This window comes from Pantherophis guttatus, chromosome 17, assembly GCF_059756535.1.
Source record: "Pantherophis guttatus breed Tessera chromosome 17, ASM5975653v1, whole genome shotgun sequence".
Lineage (NCBI taxonomy): Eukaryota > Metazoa > Chordata > Lepidosauria > Squamata > Colubridae > Pantherophis > Pantherophis guttatus.
Window position 1 is genome coordinate 9,456,722 of NC_142079.1, and position 14,402 is coordinate 9,471,123.

A 14,402-nucleotide genomic window follows, 5' to 3' on the forward strand; every position below is an offset into this window, starting at 1 on the left:
TTACTTAAGGTTCAGTTCTAAGGAGTAGTCCTGAGGAGCAGCTTACTCCAGGGTAATCCTATTTGGGGGTGGGGGGGATGAGGGTGGTTAAGGCAGGCTGTTTTTCCCCACTTCTTTCTTACGATCCCGAAAAGGAGGATTGCTCAGAAATCGCAGTCTACTAAGAAGTTAAGAGCGCCTACAAAATATTCCTTATTATTATTTTGCCCCTTCTCTGGCTGTGTTAATCGGTAGTTTAATGTAGGTTTATGCAAACAAGCCTCAGAGCTGGAAGAAGAGGCGGCTATTCTGTTCCATTCCATTCCATTCCACTCTATTCTTTCTTCTTCTCTGCTTCTACATCTCCCATTCTCCTTCTCTTCTCTTCTCTCCTCTCTTCTTTCTTCTCTGCTTCTACTTCTCTCATTCTTTTCCTCCTCCTCCTCCTCCTTTCTCTTCTCTTCTCTCCTATCCTATCTTATTCTTTTGTCCTGTCCTGTCCTGTCCTGTCCTGTCCTGTCCTATTCTTTCTTCTCTGCTTCTACTTCTCCAATTCTTTTCCTCCTCCTCCTCCCTCTTCCTCATTCCTGTTCTGTTATATCCTGTCCTGTCCTATCCTATCCTTTCTTCTCTGCTTCTACTTCTCTCATTCTTTTCCTCCTCCTCCTCCTTTCTCTTCTCTTCTCTTCTCTCCTATCCTATCCTATTCTTTAGTCCTGTCCTGTCCTATTCCTCCTTCTCTGCTTCTACTTCTCTCATTCTTTTCCTCCTCCTCCTCCTTTCTCTTCTCTTCTCTTCTCTCCTATCCTATCCTATTCTTTTGTCCTGTCCTGTTCTATTCTTTCTTCTCTGCTTCTACTTCTCCCATTCTTTTCCTCCTCCTCCTCCTCTCTCTTCTCTTTTCATTCCTGTTCTGTTATGTCCTGTCCTGTCCTATCCTATCCTTTCTTCTCTGCTTCTACTTCTCCTCCTCTCCTCCCTTCCCTTCCCTATTCTATTCTCCTTCATCTGTTTCTTCTTCTCCCATTCTTCTCCATCTCATTCTCCTCCTCCTTCTCCTTCTCCTTCTCCTCCTATTCCTATTCCTATTCCTATTCCTTTTCCTTTTCCTATTCCTATCCAATCCAATCCATTCCATTCCATTCCATTCCATTCCATTCCATTCCATTCTTCTTCCTTTGCTTCTACTTCTCTCATTCTTCTCCCATTCCCATTCCCATTCCATATATACATATATATAAAAGATATGTGGACAATACAATATAGGAGATAATACATTAAAAGATAATAAAATCACCATACTAAGGAGCCATTGAACTGCAACAGGATAGTTGTTATCATTTGTTAATGAAAACAAATAATAACATTTCTTTTCTCTTTATTTTTCTTTTCTCACGAAAAAAAAAAAACAAAGCAGAGGGGATACAGCACAAGGGATGAAAATCAGTATGAACAAGGTAAAAAAAAATGCAAAAAGAATGCAGGTATCCTAGAAATCAGGCAAGTCACAAAGAAAACGACGCACGGAAAGGCGAGGAAACCCTTAAACACAACCACGGAACCTTGGAAGCCTTCCAAGCTTAAAAGCTCCAGAAACAAAACCACAACCTGCCCCGGGAATCATGTTTCGCAACCCATCACTGCCACTTAACCGTGGTGGATGGTTTCCAACTGGGTTTAGCTACAAAAACAGCAGACGGGCTCCTCCCGTCAGCATCCTGGAGCCCACAGCCATAAATGCAAGCAAGACGAAAGACCGGCCTAAGGTATGACCACACAAAGGGTCATAAATTTAGCGATTTAGTTCTCCTGGTGGGTTTGTCACAGGAGACGGGGAGGCGAACCTTTCCACTTGCCTGGCTGAAGGATGGCTGGCCAGCCCTTGTTTGATGCGTTTAGGGCAGTCCAGGGATGCTGGGACTTTATGTATCTGCCAAAGAAAACCATTGGGGGGGGTCATTGCTAGCGGAGCTCCAGGTTTAAGTCCCTAGGTGCAAAATGCAGGGGTCGGAGATCAGGTTTTTTTTTTATCCAGGATCCATCTGGCAGTTCTGAAGCAGCCTCCAAATTCCTTCCTTCCTTCCTTCCTTCCTTCCTTCCTTCCTTCCTTCCTTCCTTCCCATCTTTCTCCTTCCTCCCTCCCTCCCCTCATCTTTCTCCTTCCTTCCTTCCTTCTGCCCTCCCTCCCTTCTTCTCAACATCTCTTTGCTTCCTTCCTTCCTCCCTCCCTTCTTTCCTCCCACCCTTTCTCCCACGCTACTTCTCTCTCTCCTTCCTTCCTTCCCGTACTCTTTCCTTTCTCTTTTCTTTCCTTCTTTCCTTCCTTCCTTGCTCCTTGCTTCCTTCCTCCCAGTCTCTCCCTCACTTTCCTACTTTTTCCTACTCTCCCTTTCTTTCTTTCTTTCTTTCTTTCTCTTCCTTCCCTTTCTCTCTTTTTCTTTCTTTTCTTTTCTTTCTTTCTTTCCTTCCTCCCTCCCTTCCTTCCTCGCACCCTCTCTCCCTTAGTTCCCTCTCCCCTTCTTCCTCCCTTCCTTTCCTTTCCTTTCTCCTTCCTTCCTTTCTTTCTTTCGTTCCTTCCTCTCTTGCTTCCTTCCTCCCACCTTCTCTCTCTTAGTTCTCACTCTCTCCTTCTTCCTTCCTTCCCTTTCCTTTCTCTTTCCTTTCTTTCCTTCCTTCCTCCTTCCCACCCTCTCTCCTTCACTACTTCCTATTCTCCCTTCCGTTCCTCCTTCCTTTTTCTTTCTTTCTTTTTCTTTCTTTTCTTCCTTCCTTCCTTATCTTTCCTCTCTCTTTTATCTTTTTTCCTTCCTTCCACCCTCCCTCCCTCCCATCCTCTCTCCCTCACTACTTCCTACTCTTCCTACTCTTCCTTCCTTCCTTTTTCTTTCTCTCTTATCTTTCTTTTTCTTTCCTTCCTTCCTTCCTTTCCCCCTTTCCTCACTCCCTCCATTCCTCCCTCCCTCTTTTTAAAAGTTTTGACTCTTGGCAACTACCTGGCCAATCTCCTACATTTTTCTTGACAAGATTTTGGGAGAGGTTTGCCCTCATCCCTTCCTTGGGGCTGTCTCTGTGCCTCAGGTGGGACTAGAACTCAGCAGCAAATGGGTCAATTTTGAGGGGATGTGGCTGTTTGCTATTTTAAGCAAAAGCAAGGATAGAAATGGAAAACTTTGAGAGATCTGACCTCAAAACGTTTCAGCAATTTATAAGCCATTAACGCAGGTATTCAAGAATTCTAAATAAAGAAACAGGAATTAAACAAGACTGCGCCGATCTCATGTTCCCTCGAGAGAATGAAGAACATTTGCATAACAACAAATACTGAAATCTATTTGGATTGGCAGATATGCTGGAAACAAAGAATTGCTACCTTCAAACTACAATCTTACCTAATTACGGAAGGTCCTTGGTCCTTTCTTTCTTTCTTTCCTTCCTTCCATCCATCCTTCTTTCTTTCTCTTTCCTTCCTTCTTTCCTTCCATCTTTCTTTTTCTTTCTTTCCTTCCTTCCATCCTTTTTCTTTCTCTCTCTTTCTTTCTTTCCTTTTTTCTTTCTTTCCTTCCATCTTTCTTTTTCTTTCTTTCCTTCCTTCCATCCTTTTTCTTTCTCTCTCTTTCTTTCTTTCCTTTCTTCTTTCTTACCTTCCATCTTTCTTTTTCTTTCTTTCTTTCCTTCCATCCATCCTTTTTCTTTCTCTCTTTCTTTCTTTCCTTTCTTCTTTCTTTCCTTCCTTCCTTTCCTTCTTTCTTTTCCTGTCTTCCTTCCCTCCTTCCCTCCTCTTCATCTTCCCTTCCTCCCTCCCTCCCTCCCTCCCACCTATCCATCCATTAAAATATTTATTCTATTATTATTTACAATTGGTGGTATTGATTGTAAGCTGGAGAGCTATCTCCAAAGACAGAAGATAAATAATTGATATAAATGCATAAATAACAAGGAGGAAAATAAGCTAGACAAACACGGAATGCATTTTGAAGAGTTCTTCCATTGGGAACAAAATGTGTAGCACCATCGTTGTCTGTTTGCGTGACCTTGTATTTGTTGTTGTGTTGTTGGGTCTGCTATTGATTAAATTTAAATGTTACAAGCTGCCAAATGTCAGTGGAAGGGAGTAGGATATAACATTTTTAAAACGGTACAGACACTGTTCTATGCTCAAAAAAACAGAGTTGCATTCACATAACATTAATCCCAGTTATTCAACCATCTATTTTCTAGATTTGTACAACTGAATAAAAGCAGGAACCGCAACGAAACATGCGGCTTAACACTAAATAAGCTAGCAGGCCCTATGAATCCATCGATTTTGAGTTTCAGTTAGAGGGATGTATTTATTCTGACACAACAGAAGTGCACAACAGTTGCAACCAGTCCAAAATCCCTACGGGGTTAAACTTGGAATCCTTCAGAACTATTGCATTTTTTGAAGTATAAGACACACCTACCTTTATTGGTGAGGAAACAAAGCAAAAAAAAAAAAAAAACTCCCTCTGCCTCTCCCAAACAGCAAACAGCCTGCTTTACTTTCAGTTTCATTTTCAGCATAGCTTGATTAGCACAAGGGGAAAAAAAATCTGCTCCAGCAATTTTCTTGCCTGCAGCAGAGCCCTGCACAAAACAGCTGAGAGTCGGGAGGCCCAATCCAATCAATTTGTGCTAATTAGGCTGTGCGGAAGCTGAAAGGAGCTGTTTTTGCTTGCTGTTTGCTTGCAAGGAGGTAACTGCTGCAAGGCAGAGGCCAAAGGGTGGGGGCCAGTGGGTGGGCGGGGCTACATTCGGTGTATAAGACGCACCTAAATTTTCACCCCCTTTTAGGGGGGAAAAAGATGCATCTTATACTCCGAAAAATATGGTACTTCAAACCGGGAACAAATTCACATGTATGGTGGATGAAAGCAGGTTTCCATCTTGATGCCTTTTCATCTTTACCTTTCATTACGCTCAATCTATTATTTGGGGAAAAAAAGGTCCTACATTTGTTGGACCTCATTTTTTCTAGGGTGATCATTTTTGTGTATCTCGTTTTTTCTACGCGTTTCACTTTTCTTCTTTATACTGTAACAGCGATTCTAATAGCAAACCCTTCATAAAAGTGATTGCATGACATTCTTGATTCAATTATCTTTCCATTGATAGATAATTTTATGGTACTTCTCCAAAAAAAAAAAAAAAAGTGGTGTTATTAGCTAGTTTTACAAAATGCACTTTTCCCAAAAGGTTTCCACAATTTTGGCCACTACTGTACATATGGAAACATATAACTAGGTTTTTTTTTTCCTAACTACTTGTACAAGGGTTATTCTTTATATTATTCATGCTGTCTTGTGTTCTTGTATGGACTGTAGCAGTAGTGGCTAAAACCAAATTCATTGTATACATGATGTACAATGACAATAAACCCTTTGAACTTGAACAAGAAGGGGGGAAAAAAATCCACACAATACTGTAACTCCTGCTAGTAAAGAGATAAGCAAAGACCTCCCCAAGCCAGATTCTTTTTCTAACCAGTTTTCATAAATGCAAGATATTCGCTCTTCTTACCTTATCCACTTTCTAACTTGAGAAGGGATCCATGCGATACAATGAAGAATTCTGCAAAAAACAGATTACAGTCGTTGTTAGCCGGAAGCAAAGCATTAAGAAAGCAACATGATGTTCATACATCCAGCTACATCTCCCTCCCTCCCTCCCTCCCTCTCTCTCTCTCTCTCTCTCTCTCTCTCTCTCTCTCTCTCTCTCTCTCTCTGTGTGTGTGTGTGTGTGTGTGTGTGTGTGTATTTGTGTGAGTATGTAAATGTCCGCCTCTCTGTTGTAGACACTGGTGCCAAACAAGGCATTCCATTTTACAGTTTTAACACAAAGAACACTCAACTTACAACAGTTTCATTTAGTGACCGTTCCAAGTTACAACTACGCTGGAAAAAAGTGACTTATGACCGGTTTTTTCACTTATGACCGCCGCAGCGTCCTCGTGGTCACGTGATCAAAATTCGGATGCTCGGCAACTGGTTCAAGGTTGTGACCATTGCTGTGTCCCAGGGTCACTTTAACAGATTATCAGAGTTGGAAGGGACCTTGCAGGTCATCTAGTCCAACCCCCTGCCCAAGCTGGAGACCCTACATCTGCCTCTACCTAGGATCAAACTCACAACCTCCTGATTGTGAGGCAAGAGCTCCACCTCTAGGCCACAGCGACCTTCTGACAAAGCAAAAGTCCCGGGGGGGGGGGAGCCAGATTCACTTAACAACCAGGTGACTAACTTATCAACGGCAGTGATTCACTTAACAACCATGGCAAGAAAGGCCGTAAAGTGAGGCAAAACTCACTTAACGAATGTGTCACATTTGACGCTTGCTTGACAGGAGGTCACAAAAGGGGATTGGGTGAGCCCTGGGGACCCGGCAACCGTCATAAATACGAGTCAGTGGCCAAGCGTCTGAATTTGGATCGCCGGTTGCCGTACCGGCCGTAAGAGTAAAAAATGGTCATAAGTCACTTTTTTTCAGTGCCGTTGCAACTTCGAACGGACGCTAGACAAATGGCTGTAAGTCAGAGGTGGGGTTTCAGCAGGTTCTGACCAGTTCTGGAGAACAGGTAGCGGAAATTTTGAGTAATTCGGAGAACCGGTAGTAAAAAGTCTGATTGGCCCCGCCCCCATCTATTCTCTGCCTCCCGAGTCCCAGCTGATCGGGAGGAAATGGGGATTTTGCAGTATCCTTCCCCTGGAGTGGGGTGGGAATGGAGATTTTACAGTATCCTTCCCTGCCACGCCCACCAAGCCATGCCACGCCCACCAAGCCACACCCACAGAACCCGTGGTAAAAAAATTTAAAACCCACCACTGCTGTAAGTCAAGGACTACCTGCCTAGATCCAAGTGTCTCTCTTTTTTTAGGCACCCAATCCAGGGATCAATAATTTACGCATTAAAATAAACTGTTTAATCTGCATTGTGCCGCGCTTCCTACCCAAACAGATTGAACACAGCAACTGTGCTAACTTTGCAAAACGTCCGGGGCTCCCCCAACCAGCATTTTTGCTAAGCCTATTAAAAGAGTATGTAGATTTAGTTAATGACGTGCAAGGAAAACATGCAAATTAGCCGTGGTCTTTGTCTGGCCCTTGGCATTCCTCAAATTGTTCGCCCCCGGGAGGCCCGAAAAAATTCACAAGCGAAAGCGCGGAGCTCAAAGTAAACAAGGAAAACCAAAAACCCTTCTATCTTTCTTTTCTTTCTTAAAAATACAGCTGGTTTGGGTTGGGTTTCTTTTATGTTTTTGTGGGTTTTTTTTTTCAAAAAGAACTAGCAAAGCACAATTTGCAATGGAAGGAGAGAAAGAAAGAAAGAAAGAAAAAGAAGTAGCGGAACACAATTTGCAATGGGAGGAAAGAAAGAAAGAAAGAAAAAAGAAGAAGTAGCAGAACACAATTTGCAATGGGAGGAAAGAAAGAAAGAAAAAAAAGTAGCAGAAGACAATTTGCAATGGAAGGAAGGAAGGAAGGAAGGAAGGAAGGAAGGAAAGAAAGAAAGAAAGAAAGAAAGAAAGAAAGAAAGAAAGAAAGAAAGAAAGAAAGAAAGAAAGAAAGAAAGAAAAAGAAGTAGCAGAACACAATTTGCAATGGGAGGAAAGAAAGAAAGAAAGAAAGAAAAAGAAGTAGCAGAACACAATTTACAATGGGAGGAAAGAAAGAAAGAAAGAAAAAAGAAGAAGTAGCAGAACACAATTTGCAATGGGAGGAAAGAAAGAAAGAAAGAAAAAAGAAGAAGTAGCAGAACACAATTTACAATGGGAGGAAAGAAAGAAAGAAAAAAGAAGAAGTAGCAGAACACAATTTACAATGGAAGGAAAGAAAGAAAGAAAAAAAAAAGAAGTAGCAGAACACAATTTGCAATGGGAGAAAAGAAAGAAAGAAAGAAAAAAGAAGTAGCAGAACACAATTTGCAATGGGAGGAATGTTAAAACGCACTGCAGAGACGCTTTTCGGTGGCCCCAAGTTCAGGGGGGGAAAAAGGTTGTGTTTTCTGCAAGCAGGGATGACTATGGAGGGTTAAGATCAAAGCATTTTTTTTGCTTTCTCGGGGGGGGGGGAAAGTGGGGTGGGTGGGAGACAGAGTCAGATCAACTCAAATTGGAGAAAAAAAGGAGGGGGGAAGAGGGTCCATATTTGGAATTCCTTCCATTTTTGCAAGAACGGGTCTGGAGGCTTTCGAGCCCAGCTGGGATGCCTTCTTGACAGACAAGGATTAAACCATCTTGGGAAACGAGTGGGAGGGAGCCAGGATAGCCATGTTGCAAAACGCCACGTCGCGCGCACATTCTCTTCTATAATTCATGAGGCATGAAATTGCTTCAATATATTATTTGGCTCTGGACCAAATCAACCTTCATTTACCAGCTAGCGAGCAAAACATATCTACGGTTTCCAAGCCGATCCGGCTAATGTCTTCGTTTCATGGATATCCGGCTTGTTGACTTCCTCGTCCACCGTAGCCAATGTCTACGGGGCATCTGAGCAAGTTTTGGACCATGGTTTCAAAGGTTTAGGTCGTGCTTGTGTTTTTAAGGGTTGAAGCGATGGCCTCTCGGTTGGACGCTCAGAGGAGAAGGCTGCTTTACAAGAAGATGGGATAGCTTGAGATTTTGGGGTGGTTCAGCTGTTCTCCAGGGGCCATACACCAAAGCTGACTTTCTTTTTTTTATTTTACAAAATGTTAAGATGGCCACCCCACTCATTCACTCACTCACGGTGACGGTCCATAGAAAGGATATGGACTCAGCAGTAGGGTGGGTCTTCAAAACTTCTAATGAAGACTAGATGATATGATGAGGGGGTGGGGGGGAGAGAGAGATGGAATGCGGGTAAGGTAAGTGGGTGGGTGGGTGGGTGGATGGATGGATGGGTGATGTAGAGAGGTAGGTAGGTGGATGGATGGATGGATGGATGGATGGATGGATGGATGGATGGATGGATGCTTAAGACAGATGAATATATAGCCAGACATGGATGGATGGATCGATGGATAGATAGATAAGTTAGGGATGGATGGATAGAAGGATAAATAAGACAGAAATGGATGGGCTATATAAAGATGGATGGATGGAGGGAGGGATGGACGGATGAATATATAGATAGACATGGATGGATAGATAAGTTATGGATGGATGGATAACACAGAAATGGGTGGGCTATATAAAGATATAAAGATGGATGGATGGATGGATAAGTTATGGATGGATGGATGGATGGATGGATGGATTGATGGATGAATATATAGATAGACAAGGATGGATAGATACCGTAAGTTAGGGATGGATGGATGAATAACACAGAAATGGATGGGCTATATAAAGATGGATGGATGGTTAGATGGATGAATATATAGACAGACATGGATGGATAGGTAAGTTAGGGATGGATGGATGGTTAGACGGATGAATATATAGACATGGATGGATGGATGGATAGATAAGTTGGGATGGATGGATGACACAGAAAGGGATGGGCTATATAAAGATGGATGGATGAATGGATGGATGGTTGGATGGATGAATCTATAGACAGACATGGATGGATAGGTAAATTAGGGATGGATGGATGGGTGGGTGGATGGTTGGATGGTTGGATGGATAGGTAAGTTAGGGATGGATGGATGGTTAGACGGATGAATATATGGACATGGATGGATAGATAAGTTAAGGATGGATAGATAGATGGATGGATGGATGGATGGATGGATGGATGGATGGATGGACAGAAGGACACGGCTTGACAACTTATCCAAGATCTGTAGTTTCTTGCAACTGTCATCCTTTGCCCTGCGAACCGACGTGGATAAAAAGTAGGGATAAAATGGGATAACCAGTGAGGCAACCATCCCTGGCAGCAATGCAGCTGATAATACATGAAGGTTTTTTTTTTAGGCCTGCCATTGTCTTGTTTCTGCTAAGAGGAAAGGATGCTGCGTTTTAGCTCAGTTTTGACAAGCGAACCACTCCGGCTGTGCAAATCCCTCAGAAGAGTTGATTATCCCACGAAAACTGGGACGGGGGTCTTAAGGAACTGGATCCAATTACAGTTTGCCCAGAAACTTCATTCTGTCAACATGTCCTTCTGCTGCTAGTTTCCAGAAACAGGAGGACACTCTGTTTTTGACAGATATGTTTGTTTTAGAGTCCAACTAGCCTGTTTACAATCTGACAGGGGAACAACAGGAAGATCGTGCTACAGAGCTTGAATTTCTGAATTTTGCGCTTCGCCGCAACACCTTCCATCTAGAAAATAACCACATTTTCTCATCCACTGTCCTCACTGCGGGGGGAAGGATAGTGCAAAATCTCCATTCCCTCCCCACTCCTGGGGGAAGGATACTGCAAAATCTCCATTCCCACCCCACTCTGGGGCCATCCAGAGGCGGTATTTGCCGGTTCTCCGAACTGCTCAAAATTTCTGCTGCCGGTTCTCCAGAATCTGTTAGAACCTGCTGGATTTCACCCCTGCTTATAACCATTGCAGCTTCCCCCGAGTCACATGATCAAAATCCAAAAGCTTGGCAACTGGCATGTACTTCTGACGGTTGCAGTGTCCCGAGGTCATGTGATCTCCTTTTGCGGCCTCCTTATAAGCAAAGTCCATAGGGAAGCCAGATTCCACTTAACAACAATTTGATAATTGCAGTGATTCACTTAACAACCGTGGCAAGGAAGGTAGTAAAATAGGGCATATTTCGCATGACATCTGTCTCCCTTAGCAACAGAAATCTGGGGCTCGGTTGCGGTCGTAAGTCGAGGACTACCTGCAAACCTCAAGGAGCTGAGTTCAACACAACGTGCTCGGCAAGATTTGGACTTAGCACAACGCACCACCCACCGTCAAAATCAGAACCGAGTAGAAAATGAGGACATTCCAATTCCTGGGATGAGAATAAATTCTACTTATGCTGCTTTCCAACGCAGCGAGAGACATTCAGCCGTGCTTTTACGAGGCTTCTAACTCTGAAGCCAGAGTCATTTTTCCTCCTCTCCATTCTTCAGACACAGAATTGTCTTCTGGGCTTCGCACATTTTGGAGAAGAGCAGTACTCGCGCGGTTTCTCTCTCTCTCTCTCTCTCTCTCTCTCTCTCCCGGACTCAAAGCATCGCTCCAACCATCTCAAAGTGACAGGAGGAATGGCTGATGAACTATTGATTTGGGAACGCGAGCCAACGGGGTTGCCAAGTTGGATCCTCTCCTCCCCGTTTTCTGGCTCCTAACTGTGTGCACTGCAGTTGTAGAGGCATAGCTGCGTAACTAGGATTTCTCTTCCCCGGCACATAGAGATTTAATAAGATGTCTGCGTGGTGATAAAAATTTATTGTCGGGGCCCCAAACCAAGAAAGACACACGGCTGATTTTTATTTTTTTTTTCTGCCAAGATGAGTTCTTTTATTGTTTCACACCGGCAGACAGATCTTGCCGGATGAAACACTCAACTATCTGTTTCTACAATAGACTCTGGGAACTGTTAGAGAGAGAGAGAGAGAGAGAGAGAGAGAGAGAGAGACCGTCTTCACCCAGCTGGCTTTCATGTTTAAGGCAGAACTAGAACTCACTGTCTCCTGGTGATTGGTCCAAAGTCACCCAGCTGGCTTTCTTGGCTAAGGCAGGACTAGAATTCACTATCCCCCAGTGCAGTGATGGCTAATCTTTTCTGGACCAAGTGCCTAAAGAGTGTGCATGTACAAATGCGCTTGCGCACCCCCAAACCACCAAAATGCAATGTGTGTGCTGGCCCCATGCATGTGCCCTGCCCTCAGTGCATGGATACATGGCCCCCTGCATGTGTCTCACCCTGCATGCACCCCACCCCCATGCATGCACGTGCATCCACGTATGTGCCCCACATCTTTGCATGTGCGCATGGCCCCTCCGCACACACCCTGCCCCCCCCCACGCATGCATGGCAAAGACCCAACAACCAGCTGGCCAATGGGAGGTGCGCGCGCATTTGTGGCAGAGCTGAACTGTGGTGACGGCTTGCGTGCCATCAGAGAGGGTCCTGTGCGCCATCACGGCCCTAATGATTGGCCCAAAGTCACCCAACTGGCTATCTTGGCTAAGGCAGGACTATAACTCACCCTCTTCTGGGTTCTAGCCTGGTGCTTTAAACATTAAATCAAACTGGCTCTCATGGGTATGATGGTTATGGCTACAGTTTTATAAACATCAGCTCTGGACCCCAATGTTCCCCTGCTATTTTTTCCCTCCACAATCGGTCCCCAAAGCTAGACGGTTGATCAACCTTTTTCAGGTCTAAATAAACTTCACAACTAGGCAATCTGGAACAACTGGAGGTTTTGACAGAGATTCCTGGACCTTCAGGGTGCTGAGATCCTGCAGTTGAATGGCACCCATGCTGCACCACCATTACAGTTACCCAGGGGTGAAATGCTACTGGTTAAGGCCGGTTCGCCCAAGCCTGTAGTAAAAAATGCTTTAAAAAAGTTTTTTTAAAAAAGGTTCCGACGATCAGCTGTGACAATCAGCTGTGACAATCAGCTGTGCCACGCCTGTTTTTTACTTTTTTAAAGCATTTGTTACTACCTATTTGCCCGAACCGGTGGTAAAAAAAAGGCTTAAAATAAGTAAAAACGAAGTTCTGACGATCACGGGCACAGCTGATTGTCACAGCTGATCGTTGGAACTTTTTTAAAAAAACTTTTTTTAGTTAAAAAATGCTTTAAAAAAGTTTTTAAAAAGTTGGCCACGCCCACCCAGTCACATGACACCCCGCCCCAATCCATGCCCACAGAACCGGTAGGGAAAATTTTTGAATTTCGACACTGCAGCTACCATTGTTTTTTGTGGGGAAATGAATTTCAGGGTTGAAAAACGGTGAACTTCACATGTTCTCTCTCTCTCTCTCTCTCTCTCTCTCTCTTTTCCTCCAAAATCCCTCAGCCTTATTACTCAAGAAGGGAGGGGAACCATTCAGACTGAGGCAATTATGTTCGGAATAGAACGAATGCTGTAATTATACCTTTCAGAGTTATGTGAAAATATTTTGAAGGGAAACAGTGCCAAGGCGGCGGCTTCTGCTTCGTGGAAATGGCACGTGGTTCCCCCTGCTCTCAAGGTTGAGAGCCACGCAGGAGTGCGAACGCTGTGCGTTAAAAGAGATCGCGTGGACCTGTGGCCTTCTTCTCCGAAACAGGTGCTCCATAATGGACGCTATTCGGGATTCCTCTCTAATTCTTCATCCTGCTGGCAAGATGAGTATCAGAGAGCCAGTTTGGTATTGTGGTGAAGGTGCTGCCCCAGACACCAGGGGATGGTGAGTTATAGTCCTGGCTTAGCCATGAAAGCCACCTGAGTGACTTTGAGTCAATCACCAGGGGATGGTGAATTCTAGTCCTGCCTTAGCCAAGAAAGTCAGCTGGGTGACTTTGAGCCAATCACCAGGGGATGGTGAATTCTAGTTCTGCCTTAGCCAAGATAGCCAGCTGGGTGACTTTGGGCCAATCACCGGAGGATGGTGAATTCTAGTCCTACCTTAGTCAAGAAAGCTAACTGGGTGACTTTGGACCGATCACTGGGGGATGATGAATTCTAGTCCAGCCTTTGTCAAGAAAATCAGCTGGATGACTTTGAGTCAATCACCAGGGGATGGTGAATTCTAGTCCTGGCTTAATCAAGAAAGCCAGCTGGGTGACTTTGGGCCAATCACCAGGGGATGGTGAATTCTAGTCCTGCCTTAGCCAAGAAAGTCAGCTGGGTGACTTTGGGCCAATCACCAGGAGATTGTGAATTCTAGTCCTGCCTTAGTCAAGAAAGCTAACTGGGTGACTTTGGGCCAATCACCAGGGGATGGTGAATTCTAGTCCTGGTTTAGCCATGAAAATCAGCTGGGTGACTTTGGCCAGTCCATCTCTCTCAGTCCCACCCACCTCACAAGAGTTGTCATCGTGGGGAAAATAGGAGGAGAAAGGAGCATTGTGTAGATTCGCCACCACCTCTGAGTTATTTACAAAAATAATAAAGGCAGGATAAAAATCTAATAACATAAACAGGCTAATCGATAAACAAGAGATCGTAGCCTTGGCGTCCTGTTGTGAGTTCAGTTAGGAACCCTGTTTCTCCACTGCGCCATTTTAGAAGCTTCGATATTTATTACCGCTTTACGGCCAGAAGGATTTAAAGCTTCAGTGTTGTAAGAAATTTTTTAAAAAAACAACAACTCTGAAAGGTAATCAATTTAACACCAAAAAAAAAAAAAGAAGAAGAAAGACTCGTATTTCCAAGTCTCGTATTTCTACTCAGGTTCCCACCCATCCATTCTTACCATCCATGAATTAAATTTGTAAAAGACCCTCATAGATATAATCCTATTTTTTTAAAAAGGGGGGGGCATTTCAATACAACATCAAGGAACAAGTATTTCCTTA

The 14,402-nt window shown here is 43.9% G+C and overlaps 1 protein-coding gene across 13 annotated transcripts in view; it reads right to left on the minus strand.

Moving 5' to 3' along the window:
* ARVCF (ARVCF delta catenin family member) overlaps positions 1-14,402 on the minus strand; it is a 317,887-nt gene that overhangs the window by 278,795 nt on the left and 24,690 nt on the right. For all 13 annotated transcript variants that reach the window (XM_087880246.1, XM_087880244.1, XM_087880236.1 and 10 more), the window contains exon 2: positions 5,521-5,571. The gene's annotated coding sequence lies outside the window, so the exon portion shown is untranslated. The remainder of the gene's footprint in view (positions 1-5,520; positions 5,572-14,402) is intronic.